We start from the raw sequence: 21,596 nt of genomic DNA, 5'->3' as shown, positions 1-21,596 counted from the left end.
TACATCACATAATAGTTCTCTATACAAAAGATATATAGCGAATCGACTTTTCACAACGATAAGAATCAACAGAACCAATTAAGACCAGGCGAAACTCTCATAAGACAACAATATCAGAGGGATCAAATCAGCGATTTTAATCTATGTTACAAATTATAGTTATCAAGAAAAATTGCTCTTTTCACGAAAATTATGCTGATGACACACTCACAATGCATTTTATATTTGATAGTCGGATGTGCTCGTGGCCATCAGGAGTATAAAGACGACGTTTTTAGAAAATGACAGCGCTGTCGGGTTTTAAAAGCTTTTATTTTTTTATTCATCATTACGAAGATTGTGATGGAAGAACGTAATGGGTAAAATCTGACTATTCCTTAATGAAGAATGCTTAAAGAGATTCTATAGAAAACGGTGATCGTTTCGTTGGGTAGTTCATTCGAATTTTGATCAGGATTATTGAGATAGAAGGGTCGAGAGCTTCGTGGAATATAAACTTTGACGCTTCGACGCTTCATCTCTTTTCAAGCTCACCAGTCACAAACCATGGTTCACTGAATATATCTTTTTGGAAAATCCTTTTTGGATTTTCGTACGAGAAACATGGTATGTTTGACAAGGGATTTTCTTTTGAGGCAATTTAGAGTGACAAAAAGGTCTTTCTGTTAGGTAGCTTGACGAGAAAATGTTTTATTAATAACGTAAATGGAACGAGTAGTTACGAATTTAAATAGAATATGACCAAATGGAATATATATCTTCTCTTCGACTTTCATAAGCTGAAAGCCCCGTATCTAAATTTTATCTTAATTATTTGAAGCAAAAAGTATGTTTTCTGAAACTTTCGTTTCTCGTGATGAGTACTTTATGATGCAATAAAAAATTTTGTCTGAAAATTATACTCAAGATCAATTTCATGATCCATTTTCTCTAACAGATCTCCATCTTCCACAGCTATAACAAATAATTTTTTCACACTCTATACATTTAACATCGATTATAATTCTGATAATTGAAACACCGAACATCAATGTGTTTATTCACTACGCCAACACAGATAACAATTAACATTGATATATAATATATATTTGACGATATATATCTGAAAGAATAGAAATTTCATTTAATCGACTATATGACCATACTCGGTTAAGTACCAACAACGACTATCTATCAACCTTATCTTACTTCCTCAAAGATATAGAAAGACTTTAAAATTTCAGCCATGTGATTTGGTCCTTTAAAATTTAGAAGTAATATAACGATAAATACCATCAAAACCTTTAAATTTAACGCACGAAAACATGTCTTCTTTGCTAATGGCGTACTATAAATATAAAAATTTGAATAAATATTGCGAATTTCATATTGCTAAAAGATTTATACTATTCGTTCGTAAATAATCGTCGGATCTATATTTAAGTTGAAACTGTTTGCATTAGATCTCTTTTCTTACTTAAAATTATTTGGATTGGTAACTTGGATGTAACATGTAATTTATTCTTCCTTATAAATAGTATACAGAAGATACCAATTCAAAGAAAGTTCAGCAAACTGACAATATATAATCGGTTTTCGTGACACCGAATAAATAATAAATAATAAATTTGAAGGGAAAAAACAAGAGATTAAGAAAAAATTCTGAAAAATTCTGACACAAATCAGTAGTATTATTTTATATTACTTCGCGAATTACTTTTCAAGCTTAAAAATAGTTTGACGGTCACTTGTAGTTCCTTCCTTGCCATTTCATTTATTAAATTCGTTAATTTCGTAAACAAAATAGCCACTCATGGCGAGTTTTGTGTTTAAAATAGAATTTGTCATACGGGCTGGTTGGTAATTGATAGTACAAGCGGAAAATTGGTGATTCTACTCGAAAAAAGAAGTCGAAAATATAGAATAAAAAAAATTAAAATATTACAATTACCATCAATAAGCTCAGCATCCACATATGACTATGTGACACCTAGTGATTGACGCTTCCAGATATGGGACTATGGTTCTGAAGTGAACCATTTCTGGGTGATTCATCGACGGTAGTGACTTAAATGCGGTCGGATCTTCTGTGGGGTTCAGGCATTCGATGTTGCAACATCTGCGTTCAAAGCGGAATTTCTTGCACTTGTGTAATAAAAAGAAATCGATTAATTGTACGGATCAATCGTCACTAGACTACTCGAAAATCCAGGTCATTCAAAGAATGAAAGAAGAAAGAATTGCTCCAATTCCACCATTGCTTTTGCAAAACTAGTATTTGAGAACCGTTGGTCAAATATATTATAACACTAAACGTACATTTCGGGAAGAATAATTTGTGCTATGAAACAGAATACGATAAAGTTCAAAGGTTACATCGATTTTCAAAATTTTATAAATTCAGGTGTATGACAGTGTCAGTCAGCTCTTTTTCTGTCCCCAAGCGCCAAAATTCATTCCGACTACCATTTTACGTATTTTACAGAAGTAAGCCTTCATTCATCTCCCATTCCATCCACCAACATGCTCTCGACGTATTATCTTCTAAGTAAAATATTGATGTTGAGTCAGACATCCAACTGAATAATCTTTTCGGTGTTACTATAAGGCATTTAAAACCAGGGCTTGTGGTTATACGTTAGATGTAATACTTGGCATGAAACCTGCTGATATTAATATTAAATTTATGCATAATAGGATGTAGACCATTGTCAAAATGAAATTATTTAGCATCTTATATAGCCTGGCAAGGCTCGAACGTTTTATCTTCCTGTAGATTTTCTTTGCTTTTAGACTTTCCTTCCATTTCTTTGAATTGGTATCTTCTGTATACTATTTATAAAGGAAGAATAAATTACATGTTACATCCAAGTTACCAATCCAAATAATTTTAAGTAAGAAAAGAGATCTAATGCAACAGTTTCAACTTAAATATAGATCCGACGATTATTTACGAACGAATAGTATAAATCTTTTAGCAATATGAAATTCGCAATATTTATTCAAATATTTATATTTATAGTACGCCATTAGCAAAGAAGACATGTTTTCGTGCGTTAAATTTAAAGGTTTTGATGGTATTTTATCGTTATATTACTTCTAATTTTAAAGGACCAAATCACATGGCTGAAATTTTTAAAGTCTTTCTATATCTTTGAGGAAGTAAGATAAGGTTGATAGATAGTCGTTGTTGGTACTTAACCGAGTATGGTCATATAGTCGATTAAATGAAATTTCTATTCTTTCAGATATATATCGTCAAATATATATTATATATCAATGTTAATTGTTATCTGTGTTGGCGTAGTGAATAAACACATTGATGTTCGGTGTTTCAATTATCAGAATTATAATCGATGTTAAATGTATAGAGTGTGAAAAAATTATTTGTTAGAGCTGTGGAAGATGGAGATCTGTTAGAGAAAATGGATCATGAAATTGATCTTGAGTATAATTTTCAGACAAAATTTTTTATTGCATCATAAAGTACTCCATCACGAGAAACGAAAGTTTCAGAAAACCCCTGGATCGTAAATAATTCGTTCTTTTGAAAAAAGCTGTTTAAAATTTCTTATACTAATCCCTATACTAATTGTGTATACTAATTGTATTTAGTATATTATGTTATAAATAATGGTTAATATAAGTATCAAAATAAATAGACAACAATTAATTAGATAACATCGTAATAACATAATATAATATAATGGGCGTAATCATATACAGTAAAACTTAGAAAATATGCTCTGGATGAATTCGGTGAAAATTATCCTTTGTTCCGTGGTATATATAGGCAAAAACGAATGGTAGACCGCAGCATAATAGTTTCCAACCATCCACAATTGTTCTAATTCCTCACTCGACGTCTTTCATGTTCATTCATGTAGGAAAAAGTATGTTATCGTTTAATAATAAGCTTTTAAGCGTTTAATAACATCTCGTCGAGTAGAAATTCCACACGAAGCAGTGAGAAAAATAATATTTGAAGAAGATCTATGTTCTCAGCTTCGTCGTGTGCAAGAACTTTGTAGGATAGATTGTATCATGCGATGAAAATTTTATACTTGTAAGTTAAGAAAATTGGAACGAAAATTCACGTTGTCTCAAAGATATCTTGTTTTTGGATAGAAATAGTTACTTTACTAACAACATTCTCAATATTAAGGATATGAACATCTTTGATTTAATCAAAGCCGCTGGAATACGCTAGATATTTCATATCTGACTTAAACATGTACTGCGACGAGCGAAAAAAAGTAAACACATAAATGTAAAAGACTAATTTTTCAAGTGATCGGTAAAGATTAGGTAACAGTAACTACAAGTTATTATTAACGAAATGTAATAGTTAATTTTCATTAACATTAATAATGTACAAAACATTTTACAAAATGGACATCTCAAACCATGTTTACAGTTTTGCACATTAATTATACTCGTCGAATCAAGGTTTCAACATAGGTATTTCGTCCACTAGTACTACTTCACGTTTATTATATCCAATAGAATTAACTACTATTTAGGTAAATTATTTTGTGGAATGGTCAAATAATGCTCTTTTCTCATTATACCTTCGACATTCGCTTTCTACATAAAATCAACGGGCTGTGTTTACACTTTGCTTGTCACGGCGTATCAAGGAAGATTGAAATGTAAAGTAATTCGCACAAAAAAGTAGATATTAGTATTGATGTTATTGTATTCCATATTTGACCTTAAAATATGAATAAAATCAGTCTAAGTATTAATGAATTTCAAACATTTTTTCTATAACAACGGAACTTTTCCTTTCTAATGAGCACTATATGATGCCAATAGAAAAACAATTTGACACTGAAAATTGTGGTCAAGATCAATTTTGCGCTACACTTATCTAACAATTTTCATCAATCGAAGGTGTAGAATGGCTTGAAAAAAATACCGCGATAAATACTTTTTTGACACTTTGTACAAAGGTGTATATCAATGTGTATATCGATACACATACTCTGTATGTGCATATCCGTGGTATATATATCCGTTTTTTCGAAGCAAAATGTCATCTACCTGTTCAAAAGAGCAAAGCAAAAACATTACATAGAGGGTTTGTTACTGTTAACACTCTCTATTTCCGTGCGTAAAGTATCCAACCAGATATCCAGGAACAGCTTTCAGGGAACGAGATTGAATATTTGATCGAATATATTTAATATGGCAATGTTACGTATAACAATATACGTATGGAATTTTAAAAGTCACGAGGGTTGCAGCGGACTCAATTTTAATGTACATTAAACATTTTGCTCATTGATGACCTTACCTTAATTTTTTTCTCCTTCCTCACTTTCTTCTCCTATGCGAGTGACACAGCAAGATTGATAGTAACAAGCGATTTCATTAAAACACAATCTCCTTTTCCATTTGATGAACACGATACGAGACGAGGGAATGATTTAGGAACACGACTTTCGAGCGGTTTCAACAACTATAAGTTTCATTTATAGCAACGAACACTGCCAAAGACGTAATCAATAAGATTCGCGTAGGTGCCGTAGATGACGTAGATGAAAAAACGTAGATCAAACGTAAATGACGAAATTATACATTAATTTATTTTAACGCGTTAAAATTACGCTAATGACAGTTGTTCCATTCAATTTGTTCACATATTTGAGACCTATATGGAACAAAGTGAACGGAACATCTGCAAACGTGTTAACCGGACAACGACGAATTTTCACATCTACTCCACGAAGCTTCACATATATCAATGACCACTACCGTAGTCATGGTCAAACATAGATGACGAAGTTATGTATTGATTCACTTTAACACGTTCAGATTACGCTAGTGACACTTGCGCAGTACTATTTGTTCATATATTTAAGCCCTATATGCAACAAAGTGAACGTAGCTTCAGCAAGCGTGTTAATTGGACAACCACGAATTTTCACATATATTGCACGAAGATTCGTATATAACAATGATCACTGCCATAATCATGGTCAAACGTAGATGACGAGATTATGCATTAATTCACTTTAAAAATTTACGCTAGTGACACTTGCGCAGTACTATTTGTTCATATATTTAAGCCCTATATGCAACAAAGTGAACGTAGCATCAGCAAGCGTATTAATTGGACAACCACGAATTTTCACATATATTGCACGAAGATTCGTATATAACAATGATCACTGCCATAATCATGGTCAAACGTAGATGACGAGATTATGCATTAATTCACTTAAAAATTACGCTAGTGACACTTGCGCAGTACTATTTGTTCATATATTTAAGCCCTATATGCAACAAAGTGAACGTAGCATCTGCAAGCGTGTTAATTGGACAACGACGAATTTCGTTTCGCAAACACGGACACGTGATACATTTTGAAGTTACGTGGACGCGAGAGTAATTCGTTCCCTTAAATTGCTCAATTTCCATTTCTTTCGCCATGTATATTCGAGTATTGCATTTGAATTGCAGAGCAGTGGGAAGTAACGGCGCACGTCGTTGATATATCGACAGGAACATGAATTCTTTTTTCATAGGATGAATACTTTTTTCATCGAATTATTAAACCGAATCAAGTTTTCAAATCCAATCATTTAATTTCATCGTTTTACATCGAACGTTTCAATCTTTTTCTTTTAAATACCTTACCTATATTTCATCTCGTTGAATATTCCATATTTTTAATGCTACTACCACTTATTGGTAATTTCAAATATGTAATTATCGTTCTGAGTTAGAAATTCGAAATAACATTCGTCAGTATATGATTCTACGTTTTATATAGAGTAATAAAAATGATACAATGAGTTTCGGTAAATAACCAATAAAAATTTTTGTTCCTTTTTCTTTTTCTTTTTTTTTTTTTTTTTTTTTTTGGTTTTATGTATCCAAGGTCGAGAATAAACTATGTGCACGTTTCTTGTATTCGTTTCTTGTATTTTTATGAGGAATTCAGTCTTTTTACGCCACAAGAGTCTCAACGTTTTCGTTTTCACGCCTACGTTACGCTCGTTAAACACGTTCCAACAAGACCATGAATAAGGATAACAGCTTTAATGTTTTCACATGTTTGACACAATGTTTCACACAAAAACGTAGACTAAGAAGCATATGGCAGACCCATAGAACACCGGAGGACAAACGCAAACTAAACAACGCAACTAGAAAACTATCCTAAACTATAAAAAACTACAATAATGACCGTTTTCACAAATATCTCGCCAGCTTGTCCCCCACAGCCGACTCCAACTACTCACTATGGAAGGCCTCCAGGAAACTCACGCGCCTCCCACAAATAATACCTCCAATCCGCCGTCCGCAGGGTGGATGGGCGCGTAGCCCTATAGAAAAAGCCAACCTATTTGCCAAACACTTGACTGAAGTATTCCAACTCCATTCCTCCATAGCTGCAGCGGACGTTACCGAATATCTGCACACTCCCTTCCAAATGTCCCCTCCTATTGAACCCTTCACTTCTTCAGAGATCATAGAAGCAATCAGTCGCCTAAACCCCAAGAAAGCAGCAGGTCACGACCTAATAGGAAATAAAGCAATCAAGGAACTTCCGATAAAAGGGATTGCACTCATCGCATCAATCTTTAACGCTATCCTCCGCCTTCAACACTTTCCCTAGGCTTGGAAAATCCCACTGATCACCCTCATCCCTAAACCCGGTAAACCAATATATGAAACCAGCTCCTATCGCCCAATCAGTCTTTTACCTACCCTGTCTAAACTATTCGAGAGGATGCTCACGAATCGTCTCCTTCCACTCCTAGAAGAATTGAAAACACTCCCAGACCACCAATTCGGCTTCCGAAAACAACACTCAACAGTAGAGCAAATCCACCGCATAACCCACATGATCAGCCAAACCCTTGAAAAGAAAAAATACTGCTCAGCGGTATTCCTAGACATCCAACAGGCATTCGACAAAGTATGGCATAAAGGGCTACTCTACAAGCTCAAAAAGATCCTACCTCATCCATACTACTCCATCTTAAAATCCTACCTAACCAACAGACAATTCATAGTTAAATGTCTAGGCGCCACTTCCGCAACATTCCCAATAGAATCCGGCATACCCCAAGGTAGTGTCCTCGGACCCCTACTGTTTTCCATCTACACTGCCGACTTACCTATAGCAAACGAGGTAACAATAGCAACATTTGCCGACGACATAGCACTATTAGCTACCCACGCAGACCCGGCAATTGCCTCATCCACTCTCCAGCGAAGTATCGACACCATGGAAAAGTGGTTCCAAAAATGGGGTTTCAAAATAAACGAAAAAAAATCCTCTCATGTAACCTTCACGCTCCGAAAACAAACCTGCCCCCAGGTCACCATTAACAACACAATAATCCCAAGCAAGGACTCCGTAAGATACATGGGCATGACCCTGGACAGGAGGCTAACTTGGAAAAAACATATCTCAGAAAAAACAAAGCAACTAAAGGAAAAATTAAGAAAATTCTATTGGTTCACGGGCCGACGCTCCAAACTAAACATACAGAACAAAATAATCCTCTACAAGGCCGTAATAAAACCTGTCTGGACCTATGGAATCCAACTATGGGGAACAGCAAGTAATTCCAACATTGAAATACTCCAACGCTTCCAATCGAAAACGCTAAGATCCCTATCAAATGCACCCTGGTATGTTACCAACGAAACAATCCACCGTGACATCAAGATACCTACAGTCAAAGATGAAATACACAAGTCCAGAAGCAGATATAACACAAGAGTCAACAACCACCACAACCCACTAGTCACCCAACTACTGGACACGACGGACCGATCTACATTTATCATATTTTATATAAAATTAGAAGGGACCTTTAAAAAATTGCATGCAACAACACACTTACAGGTACTCTTGAATTAGTTTTTCTACATGTCCGATTATGTCTTTATATGTATATGTCAATTCAAATTTATTTTCTTAAATGTCCCTTAATGAAAAACTAACACTTCATATTAACTTTGAACTTTTGAGTTCTTAGAATATTCTGATTTAGTCACTGGCTGTACCATAAATTCATTTACAGATATTATATTTCCACCAAGAGCTAGTTTTATTATGAGCCTTCCTGCATCATCATCGAATCCTTCTATTTGACCATAATTATTACTTTGTTCTCCAGCTATAATTTTCACAAATGTTCCTTTCTCGATTTTAACTTCTTCCTCTTCTTTTTTGAAATCTGTATTTTTCTTCTGCAATGCTACTTTGTCTGCTCCAAGACCCATACCTTTTGGTCGTAATTCTGGTATGACAGCTGCTACTAATCTGTAATAGTTAGAATAAACGATTGTGAAATAAAAAATGATGTTCTCTGTTTACTTTCCAATAAGTGATGTATTAAATACATATAATTAATTTAATCCAGAGTAAAATTCATACTTTTCATTTCAACCAATTCCCTTTCCTGGTTGCCATCCCATTCCCCTTAACATTGCTACACCAAAAGCATCAATAGGAATTTTTTCATAATCTTCTAACGTAGACTGAAAAATACAAAACGATATTTATAATATGCAAATGTAATACATCTGTGCATTGCACATCAATATGTTGATAACGTACCTGTTCTTTGCCTCTTAATGATTCATCTTCTACTAAAGGTAAAGTTAAATCATTTGTTTTAGTTTCATATTTATTCTTTGACTTAAGTTCCCCAATGATTTCTTTAGTCGCTTGCTCTTCTAAAGTAACAACTTTATTTTCACTATCTTCAACTGGCTCTTTCTTTATTGATATTATTGGCGATGTTTTTCCATTAGATAGCTTTGATTTTGCCTCGTTAACACTAGCGTCTCCTACCTTTTCCTTATCTGCCTTCGGAAGGAAAATGTCTGCATCTATTTTATTAAGAATTCTATCATGCCAGGTTTTTGAACCTAGTAATGGAATAATTAGAGGTTCATCTTTTTTTTCTTCCTCATTGAAATAAAAAAATTGTTTTCAAATATATATATTCCGCTATTGGTGATTTTTATAGGTTAGGTTGAGGTTATATGTTTCTTGATTATAAATTTTACTTTTTGAACTCACCCTATTACTTTAATACCTTTCTCATCAAGGCATTCAATGTAATCAACTTTCTTTTTTTCTTGTGGAATAGCATTTTTTAACACAGGTTTCTTAATAGATTTCGCAAAACCGAAGGAAATCTTCTTTCCTTCTTCTGCCATTTATTTGTTATTTTAACACTGACTTATAGATCAATACACATGTATATACTAGACATAAAGATTGATGTCACTTGAATCTACGTACATGAATCTGATATCTTATTATACTTTATTAATCTACTCAAAATTACTTGCACATTACTAAAATTTCATTCCGACAATGTATCAAGCGTCTGAATAAGTGACATTAAAGTAAACATATATCAAAGAGGAAATAAGAAGAACTGACGCCTATGGTTTTCTATGTTACAGAGCTAGTGCTGCATCATACGGCCAAATGCCGAAAGTGGCTTATGCTAGTATATACCTGCCTATACGTTTCAATGAGAAAATCGATATTATGTGTTCATGTGAAAATTCACATTTCCCTAGGAGCTGTATTTTGATAGATTTAAGCTTCTAATGGAGCATTTTAAACGTATAGAGTATACTATGAAGTAGATAGTAGTGCGGATCATTTTATATTCATAGAAAGTTTGAATGTATAGAAATGTACAAAATGCTCATGATATGCAAAAATATGCAAAATATTCAAAGTAAACCAATCATCAAAAAGTTTAGAAGGTGAAACAAATTTCTTTAATAACACCTAGATTAATTTTTATTTGTTAACAATCCCATATATAACCATAGCTTTCGCCCGGCGCATATACGCGCCCATACATGCGTTAATAAGATAAGAGGAAATAAAAGACAGATTATCGATAAAATACACTAACACATATGTAATACGTGGAGATATTACCACTCAGATTACACATATTATATATTATAAGGGAAGATGTATACCACGTATACATATATGTAGAACGAACATTTCAAACTTGTTTATAACGCGTGCGCACACATACATGCACGCACACGAACAATTTTTCGAACGATAATTATATTAATGATATATATTATGATAACCATTTATATTTTTTAAAATATGTTCTTATGGCATACATATTTATTCCACGCTTCATATCTATCCACATCCGTAACTGTAGGTGACATTGTTTTTTAACAATTTTGCTATTATTTCATAATTCTTTAATTCATATTTCAAAGTCGTAACAGATGTTTCTTTTTTTTCAAGTTTTTCCCACATTGGACTTATTTCTAGCAGCCATGCTTGCTTACAAAGCAATTTTATATCCGCGCAAGAATATTTTTCAGTAGATTTTATTATGTGGTTTACAATATCCATATTCTCTAATAACTGGTTGCTAAGGTATTATTTGAACATATCGAGTCGAGTAACTTCATTTGGTAATGATACGTATATTTTCTTTTCGAGGCATCTGCGTAAAGCTGCATCAATGTCCCTAATAATATATTTACAATAAATATTATTGTTCTGTTATATTAATAATAACGAAGGAATATTCCGAACAACACAATAATTAAGATTAAGATAATGAATAATTATGATATTAAGATATTTTCTACTTAGAAAACATTGAAATAGCGTGATATACATAGCAAGGGCAATTAGTTGCAGCCAAAAGAACTACATTAGAATTTTCGTTAGATACTAATCCATCCAATCTAGAAAGAAGTTCTGATCTGAATCTCTTTGCAGGTTCAGACAATGTACAGTTTACTCCTTTATTTGTGCCTATCCAGTCAATCTCGTCGATAAAAATAATTGTAGGCGAAAAATTATAGGCAAGTTCAAATAAAACCTGTTCAGTTTAACAAATGTATTAATGTAACTATTCTATTTATATATGATTATTATTATATATGATATATTCCAGAATCTCTTCTTCATAGACAAAGGAAATCAACTTACACGGATATACTTCTCGGAATCACCTCTCCATTTGCTCACCAATGAGCTGGCCGTTATGTTAAAAAAGGTGCATTGACATTCCAGGGAGAAAATGGGCCTTTAAAAAAGATAAGGTACTTGAGGAGATACACAATGGCCTCCTTAATAGCAGATTTACATTCCTCTAGGCCTACGATGTTGTCCCAATATACATTTAATTTTGTCAGTATGATTTCCTACGACAATACAAAGATGAAATGGCGCATAATCTCCGTATTAATTTCCGTAAGTGTTATGTAATTCGTTATTTAAAGCTTTACTGAAATCAGTATTTACAATACGTATATTAATCGAAAATAACTTACGCATGAAATGTCTTCAATAATCTTCCATAATTCCAGATTGTCTATATAAAGCTTCTGAGCCTATTTTGATATCTTTGATTGCGTGGATTGTTCCATTAAGATGTTAAATAGCTCTCCTCTTCTGATGAAGATTCATCGCTTTCATTGGCGAAAATTGATGTCACTGTCATTGCGAGATTAATATCATCCGTAGCATCACCCCTCATCTTCTGTTGTGCATTCCTCCCTTTCACAGACCCAGATACAGACTCACTTCTCGTTTGTTTGCTAACAGATTTGACACGTTTTACTACTTCTTCAAAGATTGAATGATATTGTAATCGATACGTTGAATACGTTGAGAACGTTGAATAGTGTTAAATAATTTAAATTCTTACACTTTGTTCGCATTTGTCATTTCCCTCGTCTTTATTTCCTTTTCAGTTATTTTCTTGCACAATATAGGATATTTTTGGAATTTCATCTTGTAATAATTTTCATATTCTGTAAGAATAATTTCCAAATCGACGTTGTCGCAGACTCGATATTTCCGAGGTAGACGAGCTTCCCGGATTAATACATCGCTAATGTCTACATATCTAAAAAATATAATTTTTAATTCATTGAACAAATTTTATGCTATGAGTACACACTATACGATAATCATCAATTAACTGTTTTATTTCTAGGTAAGACAGACAAAAAGAATGTACTGTCTATTTATTATTATATAAATCCTCGGCGATAATTTTTTGCCTTCTGCCTTTTAATTTCTAATTTTTAAAGTTTGAATTTAAATATATTTTCATTTATAACTAGTTAATCTACGTTATCGATTGAGTTACTCTATAACTACTGAGTTACCGATGTCGATTTTCAAATTTTGGTTCCTTCCCCTCTTTCCGCACTAATTTCTATTTCGATTGGTCGCCGATATTATTCGAAAAAATTGCAACTAAGAAGATATCTAAATATATACACATAATATAAATATATAAACATAATTTTGTTATCTACTATCTTGATACGTGCAAAGATAAATCTTAATGATATATAATACAGCGTAAATGGTTATAAATAATTAATTATTGACAATAATTATAAGAATTATCGAAAGAAAAAATCATAGATACTATGTGCGAGTGTAAAATATCACAAAAAATGAACAACAATTGTGAAAAACGCAATATGGCAAATCAATGACAAAACACACTCATGACTGTCATGGAAGTTCCAAAGTCTTTTCGCAAATTATGAGATATCTTATTTGTGGTACCTTGCAGCGATAAATCACCGTTCATTGTAATAGTTTTAAATGTGATAATGATATCCTTGTATTGACTATCGTTTTTCGATAGTTACGAGAATTTTCGTTTATTACTTTGAGACAATCCGTCACTTCCTTTCTCTTATAAAGTTTCCCTTCAACTCCGTTGAAAACTGAGCATCAAACAGGAGACGAACGATTTGTTGTCATGGCAATGTTAGTTCACACGTAAGCAGGGTGCGAATATAATGATGGAATAGTCGAATCCTGTCTACTGTATAGTAAGATGGATGCGACATGGAAATAGAAAGAGAAGGCTGTATATAAGCATTTTCTGTCCTTGTTTAATCAGGCATGCACACTAGTGGACACTGACGGCGCTCGTTTACCGTTGTTACACATTTCCGGTACAAGTACGCGGGCATTAGAGAAGGACGGAACGGTCTCTCTCTTTACCCCTATATCGCGTTTTTAGTTCGCTCACGCGCTCTGTACTTATATCTATTACATTTCCACCATAAGCAGCGGCCGTGCAGTGACTTACAAAAGTTTCGAACTCGCGGACGTTTAATCACGTTCCCTACTCCGAAGGGGTAAGTACAAAGTTGCTCGTCTCAGTACTCTTGTTAGAAGTTTTATCATCTTTTTCATTTCGTGGCTACAAGTTTCCCAGGAAATTCTTATCGTTTTACAAGGGCTGTGGGACACAGTGACGTCAGCTATCGATCATATACGCGAATTTGTTGTAAATTAATTAGGAGAATATCTGGAGTTGTTTATCGTTGCCAGCTGTAAAATATTAGAATTTTTCATTCATAATTGTCATATTTTCGACTCTTCCGTTGCCAAGACCATCTTGAAAGATTTTTGGTATGTTCCATCACCCTTGTTAAAAGTGTGCCCATTGGTTAGCTATATTGATTTTAAAAACCAATACGTATATCAAGTTTATTATTTAACAGAAACAAAGAAATTCGTTTTATTAACGAATTTTCGATGTTTCTTCTCAATTTCCTTTAGCATCGAACGAAGAACATTATTTGATCAAACGTTTCATCGTTCAGATTATATTTCGTTTAAAAAGATTGAAATTGATATTGAGATAAAATCAAAAAGTATCCGTTGTTCTCGAACATTCTAGTATTCCTTCGCCGCCCGGGAGAAAGACAGGTATGAAGAAAGAGGATATTTTTTTTTATTAACTTTTTAATATTGATATTTCGACAAATATTGACGTGTGCAGTGAGAAAATCGAGTGAAATTTTCAATAATATCGTTTTAATAATTTGTGAAACGAATTAGTTTGGTTTTTTCCATTTTTATTAGTTTCCGTCAGTGCTGATTGACGCGCCACTCCAGTTTCCATTTCCGTTTCTCGAAATTTCCTACGTCCTTGGTCTTTGGGACTCTTTGCCCAGGTAACTGCATTGCTTCTGGGTACGTCTCACCGTTCGGGTCTCTCGAGCTTTCGGTGTCAGTTGTTACCGTTGAAGGAAGAGAAGCTAGTGACGGATATTATCGGATAAATCGTTTATTCTGGAAAAGTTCGAGTAAGTTCGTTCTGTTTGAATAAATCAAGACATAGATCAATTTTTATCGTATCATCGTGATTCGCCATGTCGTACGTTTGGTTTCGGGATACCATATGTTTTTAATTTGGTACTTTTAATTTGACATTTTACGCCTATAATCGTGACAGGAAGATACTTTCAGTGAATTATAAATATTTTAAATTATAAATTATAAATATTTGTTATAAATTACAATCATACTACGGGGAAAAGTGAAACATATGTTTTCTTGTGGAACGATTCATGTGATAGTAAATTATTCGAAGCATAATAATGCAATTATTTCTGTGTTATTGCTTTATCGAAGCATAATAAAGCATTAAACATCTATACGGTAACATTTACGGACGAATATTGGGGTAATATTATCGCGTCGCTTTAATCTGGCATTTAATGCTTTGATTGCGGTCTTTGAAATGGCATCACAGATGCTGGTATAATATCACACGAAAAAGGAAGGACCACCAAGTGCACCAGTGCGTTGCAGCCATCGGGGGTGGCTTTGACGCCGGTGCCGAGGAGAGGCGCAGAACGTGTTCGATCGACCCGCGAACGCAGCCCGTGCTCGTACTGCGACAGAGTTCGTTTCAGTTAGTCTCAGTCGCTGTTTGCCCGTCGACAGCGTATAGTCGCGCCGGCCAACGATTATTTTTTTCTTTTTTTGTTTCTCGATAATTCTCTCGCAACGTTCTATACGTACACGTTCTATACGTACACCATCAGTTTATCGCGTGATCATTGTTCCCGCTTCCCCTACCTTTTGTCACGTCCTTCAAAGAAGATTTCCCTTCAGTTTTTTGTTGTTTGGGGAAAATTCATCGCTCGGACACATGGATTTATCGACACGACGGTTTATCGAGGCATCAGCGTGATGTACTTTTCAAGTTTCATATTTTCTCTATGATACTTTCTAAGGAGAATTTAGAATTCGAAAGATATCAATTTCCAGGAAATATAGGTCTTTATGAGACCATCGATAGGTTTGAATTTAATTAACTCTCTTATAATTGGTATTTCAATTTTTTAATTCCTTAAATTTAGCTTTCTTTAGACGATATAACGCGGGCATTTTATGATATATCCAATATATTCGTATATATTTTACTTTATACATTCGATAAATTTCCTTGGTTGGCCGGCCTGCAACCCACATACGGCACTTAATAAAAATTTGTTTCGTTAGAGGTCGGTGTTTGTTCATCTTCGTCATAAAAATGTCATGACGTCATATCATATCACAAGGGTTCTTCTGAAAGCTAGATATTCGATAACAAGATTAATGGTCTTCGGTAGCTTGCAATGTCAAGCTTTGAACTGGCGGGATCGCCTTGCTGTCAAATCGCCATTCAGCAGCGACCATATTCTTTAACTACGTTCAAGACGTATATCACGCTACAGGAACCATCAAAGGAGGATAATTGCAAGTTAGTTGCCCCTTAGAAACGAGACAGTTGGTTGTTACTTGTTATCCGTAGTTGGTAGTTGTTCTCCTTAGTCGCCACATATTATAAAGACGACATTCATAGTCACCAGTTGCCTTCGCTAATAGTTTCTTGTTGTCTGTAGTTAGTTCTCGTCATCGCTATGTATTCCATCAACCACGTAAAATTTAACATATAGGATTTTATTCTTTTTTATTCTTTCTGTAGGAAGATTCTTTAAGTAATATGAATTTAAGTAACTATTTTATGATACAATAAAGTGGAAAAACGATTATTTTACGTAACGTAATGTTTTAAAGAACATTGAATTTAAAGGATTCAGATAGATATCTTAAACGTAATTAAACCCTCCATATCGTAACAAATTAAAAGAAATTGCGCAAGAAAGTACAAATACATTTAATGCATAAAACATATATTTAAAATCCAAATGTAGGCGTTGACGCGTGCGTGCTACATGTTCGAAACGTTCGTTACATCCGCGATAAAATTTGTAACGACGAAGAAGCTTAACATATGGTGTGCTTCAAGACGACAGTAAAAAGTGTTGGCGGATTTTTCGAAATTTCTTCCATTCTTAATAAAAATATATTGTGTAAATATAGTAAGATTTTTCAAATTTAAATAGTTATAATGATTTGAAACTTTACAATCGTACGGTTCTGTTTTATCCTTTGAATATACCTGTCATTTTCATATCTCCTTTTAACTAAACTAAATATTTGGAAATCCTATAATTTGTACACTTCTATTTGTGAATAAGATCGATGAAATTAACGCGTAACTATGCTTTCAATAATGGCTTCGATGTATTGCTCACCATTATGGCGGATTAACGTCTCTAAGTGATCGACCTTAATCACTAAATGGCAGCCGCGATTCAGTGGTAGAGCCTTACACATGACGGACATTGCAAGCGCTTGTAAGACGTCTATCGTGAAACGTTTCCAATAGCATCGATTACGACGACGGTGAAATCCGAATAGAAATATATATCGCGTATCGCTTCAGTCTGACATGTCTTAAAATAGAATCACAATTTTTCGTTCTTAAATAAAAAAAAAAAAAAAAATAAGAAAAAAGAAAAAAAAGTCTATAAAAATTATATGCAAATAAAATAGATAAATGGATAAATGGTTGTACAAATTTATAAAACAGATATTACAAATATACGTAAATAAATTATATATTTATAAATTGTTTGTTTAAATATCTGTTTGTTTAAATAAATAAAAGGGATATTTACGACTTACAATGAACGTAGTCCTGTTTTTAGTTTTAAACAAAGCAAAAACGGATAACAACTTTTTAAAATGTAAAACTCAACGCAACAGTGGTTTGTTTTAATTAATCAATAACGTTCAAAGTTAATTAATTTAGAGTGGTTTGTACATTTTGTATGCTCGCCGTATTTTAACGTTTGATGTGTAACGTTTGATGTAGTACTTGATGCCCGAAAAATCGAAAAATAATTAAATTTGATCGTTTCGTCGAATTTACAAGTGTGTATATTCGTGTGAAATCCTATGTGCTTGTGTATGCTGATGTGAAAGGCGGTAATATATTTTTCTTTTTTCGATTATTGTTGTCAACTTTTGTGTGGAATAAATCAATTCCGTGAATAGAAGTGCAATCAATACAGCTTACTATGAAATGATAGCACAACAACAGTACATATCGCCATTGACGTCAGCTTCACAAAATTTCTCGAGTATCGAGGTCGTCCATTTGGGTTAAGAATTTATTTCCAAAATGCCACAAGCACGAATATCTTATGGAAATCCACTGTATTTCCACTGTAATTTTTAATAATCAGATTCCATATTGTATGCTACGATTCGAGGAAAATCCGCAGCTAATTATTATCTTTGCTGCCTTTAAATACCATAAATAGTCGTCCGTAAATTTTAAAAGATTTTCTGTGCCATACTTATATTGTGTATTTTAGTCTTAAGGTGCGGGTCGTGTTCAATTAATCGAAAGTGATGAAACTGTAATGGGTCACGATAGTCAAATATTAAAAATGGTCTCGTTGGCTACATTTAAAATCTTTACGAGATATATATGCATAGTACGTTGCTACTAGCAACGGGTAGCGATGAGCAATAGAGAACAGTACCTTCCTTATCTCGTCGTGATTATGTACATACCAGTAATGCACAGTACTCGTACTGAATATCTTACAACATCTACATAGATTTTCAGATTTGTTTCGAATATTACCAGCATAACCATGATAGTAGAATTCTGTTACAGTATTAATTCTATAGTGCCGTTATGCATAATACAGCCCTAAAATGTTTCTACAAATATACGAATATTTTCGTCAGCTACTATATTCCAACCATGGCTTATTATGAAAGGAAATATATAACGAAATTACTTGTTTTTTTAGACTAAATTAGTTTAATTTGAATAATTTTAGTAATTGTGTAGGATCGAACAACAACTTATCATTAGCTTCACTCGAGACTTGATTGCACGTAGCAACGTAATTGCGTTGGAACTGAGGGTAGAAAACAATGTCAACCGTTAGACGCGTCTGTCTGGCGAATGTGTAACGCGTGAATAATAGATGGCGGCAATCACGTGAACCCTACTTATAGCTGTTTCGGCTTATATCGTAGCATTCAACCTAGGGTAAAACGATAGGGATCATTAGAAGTTGAAAGGCCGGCTGATCAGCCTCATTTTGTTCCATTTTTTAATCAAGCGATGAATCGACAAATTGTACAGATTTCGATGGTTATCACAGTTCTCTGGGAATTTTCAAGCGCGGTTCGTCGAATTTAGTCGGATTGGCTACAGACTCTTTTACGAGCAGCTTGAAACTCGATCTAGTTTCGAGAAAATGAAAAATTCGTTTTATCTCTTTGCTTCCCTGTTCCTTCCTTCCTCTTTTTTTTTGCTTTTTACATTGCGTTAAGACCGGCTAAATAATATTGATTGCCATGGACGTTGGCTGGTTCAAAATCACTGACATCGACGATAACAAAAGTAAGTTTGATGATCATTTATCTGAGCCGGTGTTATTCGACTTGAGCTCTGCACATTTGTTAATATTATTCTAGTAGGGATGAGATACTACAAATTTTAAATAACTTCGATTAAAATTATATTATAAAAATTATATTACATTAACGTTTAGAAGTCAATAAAGTGGAAAGAATTACGCGAGATAATGTAAATATAAATTACATTACAAGGAAACAATACGGCTAGGTAATTTGAAACATTCTGGCTAAAATTGCATTCTTTCAAAGTTAGGACGTACAGTATTTACAAAGCAGATTAAGTATCAAATGGGGTACTTAAGAAAATTCATGTTATCATTCTTTAGTAAACATTTTCAGGTTATAGCCTTCTGCAAAAGCTGCTTTTCGTTACGTTAACGTATTCATTATTAATATTAATCATATTGTTCTTATCTCCTAGGGGCATAACAATCCATTTTTATATTGTGTTAAAGCTAAATTTCTATTATATTTTCGCAAAATTTTCTTTCGTTTTATAGAGAAATGATAGATACACAGCATTTTTTGTTTTATGTTATTTTATATTAAATTGGAGAAAGGTGGATCGCACATAATTGAATAAAATAATATAATGCAAAAAATATCGTACATCTATCATTTCTTTATAAACCGAAAGAAACTTTTGGAACAACCTAATATTTCTCTCCAACGACACTTCTACGATGTTAAAATATTTGATAAAAATATTTGATAAAAATATTAAGAAATTCTAATATTGATTTAAACGTATCGATTTATTTACTTTTCGCTGCCAGAAATTGTTAATTATGATTTCCACTTGAAAGCGTATTTCATATTATGAGGATAAATGATCAAATTCATCTCTAATATACACGTTAGAGAGTCATTTATAGCTGCAATCCTGTTTACCGCTCATATTCCTGGAACTCGATAATTCACTAGGCGATTGCTTTAACCGTGCAGAATACATCCATAAATAATTAATCGCCATTAATATTCCATCGACTTTTGAAAATCCCTGATGTGATCTATTTCACGTGATGAGAATACGTGTAAAGTGAGGTTATTGCTTGATTATCTTTAGTCGAATAAATCGAGTGATTCAAATTATAATGCGGAAGAAAGTCAAAACTATGTATATTATTTTTTTCAATTTTTATGTATCATTTGACGGAAGGAAATTTCGTAAGTAAGGTTCACCTTCTTTAATGTCAATGATTTTGACATATGTTATTAAGCTCCAAATTCTAAGCAATCTTCTATATATATATATATATATATATGTAGTATCTTAATGGGTCTTAGAGGAAAGGACAAGTAATGATGTTTTGATTTAATAAATAATGTTCGAAGCAACGAAATGATTACGATGCTGTCGTACGTCTTATTCTCATAGACGGCTTCCGACTTCCCGATTCACACTCTTCCGCTTCTACACTCGCTCGCTCTCGCTTCTCAAGTCACACTCTGCACACCTTTTGCATCCGTCTTCTCCGGCTTCTCAACTAACACTGCCTTTAGCGTCTCTTTGTCTTTTCCCGTCCTATCGGACACGTGTCCCGAAACGCCCGTGGCCAGAGTCACGCAGGCCCTTTCCACGAAACTATCCACTTAAAAAGAACCGACGACACATTGATGTACCCGACGATGCCGCGGCTCTCGCGGCATTGTTTATGGTTCGGCAGATATCTTAGGCCTTTTGTCCACGATACTACATATATAACATACGTATAATAGCCAAAGTTCAACTGCCAAGTATACGCAAAGCTTTTATTTTCAATTTATGCGACACCACTATGTTTCATGAATTTATTTGCTAACGGTATTGAAACAAATAACAAGCAGAGGACGAACTATCCGTGAACTGTTTTGCCAACGAGTACGCTTCCAATATTTTCTGTTTGAGAAAACACACTTGTTGCTGTTGCAACTCCAAATATTTTTACAGCCGACGTTTTTGCCATGAATCATCGGCTAACATATAAAATAGAGAAAAGCCATAGTTGATTGTAATGGAAATTTAGAAAACCTGAAACTCGAT

General features: G+C 33.7%; 2 long non-coding RNA genes across 3 annotated transcripts; one reads left to right on the top strand and one right to left on the bottom strand.

Moving 5' to 3' along the window:
* Positions 1 to 10,750: 10,750 nt before the first annotated feature.
* Positions 10,751 to 12,030, bottom strand: LOC126927643 (uncharacterized). The gene is made up of 2 exons (XR_007715719.1): positions 11,957 to 12,030; positions 10,751 to 11,846 (listed from the first exon to the last, which is right to left on the bottom strand). It is a non-coding gene; the product is annotated as an uncharacterized LOC126927643 (long non-coding RNA).
* LOC126927635 (uncharacterized) lies at positions 11,938 to 12,681 on the top strand. Of its 2 annotated transcripts, XR_007715712.1 has the most exons (3): positions 11,938 to 12,023; positions 12,124 to 12,220; positions 12,337 to 12,681. It is a non-coding gene; the product is annotated as an uncharacterized LOC126927635 (long non-coding RNA). The 2 variants fall into 2 exon arrangements; XR_007715711.1 differs by lacking the exon at positions 11,938 to 12,023 and having other exon boundaries at positions 12,072 to 12,220.
* Positions 12,682 to 21,596: the final 8,915 nt, after the last annotated feature.

This window comes from Bombus affinis, unplaced genomic scaffold (assembly GCF_024516045.1).
Source record: "Bombus affinis isolate iyBomAffi1 unplaced genomic scaffold, iyBomAffi1.2 ctg00000173.1, whole genome shotgun sequence".
Taxonomy (NCBI): Eukaryota; Metazoa; Arthropoda; class Insecta; order Hymenoptera; family Apidae; genus Bombus; species Bombus affinis.
Note: the sequence above shows the minus strand (reverse complement) of the source record. Positions and strands in the feature narration are given on the sequence as shown.